The 3,284-nt window shown below is 36.8% G+C and overlaps 1 protein-coding gene across 2 annotated transcripts in view; it reads left to right on the top strand.

The window, feature by feature from the left end:
• The first annotated feature begins 1,552 nt into the window (after positions 1–1,552).
• LMBRD2 (LMBR1 domain containing 2) overlaps positions 1,553–3,284 on the top strand; it is a 39,854-nt gene continuing 38,122 nt past the window's right edge. For both annotated transcript variants that reach the window (XM_028492842.2, XM_028492841.2), the window contains exon 1: positions 1,553–1,572. The gene's annotated coding sequence lies outside the window, so the exon portion shown is untranslated. The remainder of the gene's footprint in view (positions 1,573–3,284) is intronic.

The following is a 3,284-nucleotide window of genomic DNA, read 5'->3' as shown; positions in this document are numbered from 1 at the left end:
AGCAAACTAATTATGAAAAGCATTTGAAGGTAGTATTGTATAATACCTTGATGATTGGTAAAAGACTGAATTGGATTTTAAATGTTTAAAACTTTCAGAACTGATATTTTGAAAGGTAGACTGTGCCTGCATATTAGGTACTAAAATATGAGTGAATGAATTGGCATTTTGATTTTAAGTAAAATCTACTTTTGCTGCTGTGGCGTTAATGCCCACCTATGATAGCTTTATGCCTCTTTTTCATTTCTAATCACATGGAACTAAATTTGGATTTGCCTCCAAATTTTAGCATTTTCTTGTTTTATTTTTGCCTTTTAGCCTAAACATTATTTTGATAAAGAATATCATTAGAAGGACCATTGTTGTGGTCAAAGGAATTTTTGCCCCCAAGTATATTTTTGCATAGCTGCACATCGTTACAGTTCAGCAAATGATCCATTTTGATTCACCTCCATTTTGATCATTTGCCTAGAAGAATGGCATTGTCTTTTATATGACGTTGGTGTGTCAAGTGTACCTTCTTGACATGGCTTTGAGATGTGTTCTATCTCTTCACAATGGACAGAACGCAAAGGACAGATGAAGGGGTGTTTGGGCTATCTTACAGACCTAGAGAGGTAATCCCACTTTGTCAGGTGAGACAAGGGGAGCAATTTCTGTGAACATGAACATCATTTTTTGTTTTATAGGAATGAGTGTGGGTCCAAGCTGTGGTAACCACAGAGAATGAGAAATAAAAAGCATTTGGTATCCATCCATTCATGGTTATTTGGAGGTTGTGGGGGGAGACCATTTAGGGTAAAGCTATGCTTTGAGACCATTGAGGCAACTAGTTATCTTCTGGAAGCCCATGGTATGAAGGAGGTGGAGATTAGCAACTAGCATTATTGAAGACCTACTCTGGAACTCCTATTGGTGTTTTACTTTTATAACTCACTTGATCTTCATAGCAACCTGTGTGAGGTGATCATATATCCTCATTCAACAGCTTAAATTGCATACAATTACACAATTATTAAATAGTGTTGAGATTTGGAACCCAGGTTTACCATAATATAATAAAACATTTGTGTTTTAAAATAGTTGTAATTCTAGGCACTTGGTAACACTACAGCAAAATTTTTCATTGTCTAGTTGCTATGTGCCTTACTTTCGTATTACTACACTGATTTTTAAATAGTATTAAAATTACAAAAAAAAACACTTATCATTTGAAATTAAAAGCACACACATACAAAGAAAGCAAGAAAGAAAAGAGAAGTCATCTCTTTACTATGTTGTGGCACCACTCTTAGCATTTTGATGTATATTTGTCCATGCATATATGTGCGTTTCTTATGTATACACCCTAAGATCCCACCCATGCCCCTTTTTACATCTCTAAAGTGTCCCTCTGAATCTCACCTTTCTTCTGGGCTGGAGGAATCTGGGGGGCCGCTTTAATCATTGTCTGTAATGGAGTCTTTCTGTTAGGTGGTCCTTGACTCACACACAGATTCCTGCTCCCATAGGTCATGGCCAGGTTAGCGGGATTAGTGATTGATGAAACCCTTGGCTGCTTTTGTCAAAAAGGTAATGGACAACAGTGAGAGCAGTGGACATTTTTAAGACTTGCTGAACTATTTAGTACAAACATTTAAGTTGTTTCTATGTTTTTATGTTTAAATAATGCTGCTGTGAAAAATAATATTGTAGATAAATTTTTGTTCCCATTTTGGTTTTTCTCTAAGTTATTTGAAGAAGTGTTGCTAGGGCCACAAGGATATATACCTTTTTTAAGTTCTTCGATACATAGTGCCAAATTGCTGTCCACCCTGGCAATGAGTTTTTTTTTAATACACCAAACTTGAGTTGTCCAATCTTTATTTTTATTAGATTTTAATTGATAATTATTTTATGAATTTAATATACAAATAACTAAATCAGGTAGAGAATACAGCACCCCTAGCTTTGAACAGAAAATTATTCAGTTGAAACAACTAAAACAGGCTATAGGAATTCGTAAGGAACCTTGGAAACTACTATCATTCTGGACCGTAAAAAAAAAAATTCCTTATTTGAAATTAGGTACAAGGTCAAAGATATGTACTTTAAAACTTATTTTCTCATCTCAGGTTAGGGAAATCCCAACTTTCATTTCTAGTTTCACGGGACCCCCTAGGCATAACCTTGTGTCATAACAAGGCAACAAGTGTTCAGTTTGAACAGAAATAAATGGTGTGATGAACAGAATAATAGACGCCCAAAGATATCTATGCCTTAACCCCTGTGGAACCAGTAAATATGACTAGGTTATCCAAGTGGGCCCAATGAGGTCAGATGAACCCTTAAAAGCAAAGGTTTCTTCAAGCAAAGGGCAGAAGAGAAAGTTAGCAATTTCAAGCATGCGGAGGATTTGACAAGCCATTACTGGCTCTGAGGTATATAGGGCTGCATGCAAAGACTAGAAAGAAGCCTCTAGAGCTAAGGGCAAATGCTAGCTGACAGCCAGCAAGGAAATGAGGATCTCAGTCCTATAAGCATAACAAACTGAATTTTACCAACAGCCTGAAGGAACTTAGAAATGGATTCTTCCCCAGAGTCTCCAGAAAGGAGCCCCTGCTGACACCTTGATTTCAATATTGAGAACTCAGTTGAGCCACACTGTGCCTAGACATCTGACCCACAGAAACTATGAAATATCTAACCTTCAGAAACTATGACACATGGGTGTTGTTTTAAGACACTAAGTTTACAGTAATTCTTTACAACAGCAATAGGAGACGAATACACTGAGTATGGAAAGAGATGTAATCAAATCATTTCTTTATACTAGAATAAAAGATCCATAATTCTGTTTATTCACTATGACATTCCAAAGTACTGACTATTAATCAGACTGAAAAACTGACAGCTGTTGTAAAAGAGTTAGTAACTAGCAGCAAGTTTATAACTGATTGTGTTGTTTGCTTATACCTATAATCTTATTACATAACTATTATCGATGTTTCCACATATTTCATTGTTGTTCATTCATTCTTATTTTTATGCATGTTATGTAAAAATCTGTGAATCTAGTTTTTCAGTTAATGTTAGGGTAGTTTTCTAATGTTATTGAATAATCTTAACAAATATCATTTCTTTTTTTTTTTTTTTTTTTTTTTTTTTTGCGGTACGCGGGCCTCTCACTGTCGTGGCCTCTCCGCTTGCGGAGCACAGGCTCCGGGCGCGCAGGCTCAGCGGCCATGGCTCACGGGCCCAGCCGCTTCGTGGTCCCCTGCATCGGCAGGCGGACTCCCCACCAC

This window comes from Physeter macrocephalus, chromosome 8 (assembly GCF_002837175.3).
Source record: "Physeter macrocephalus isolate SW-GA chromosome 8, ASM283717v5, whole genome shotgun sequence".
Lineage (NCBI taxonomy): Eukaryota > Metazoa > Chordata > Mammalia > Artiodactyla > Physeteridae > Physeter > Physeter macrocephalus.
This window is presented reverse-complemented; position numbering and strand designations above follow the sequence as displayed.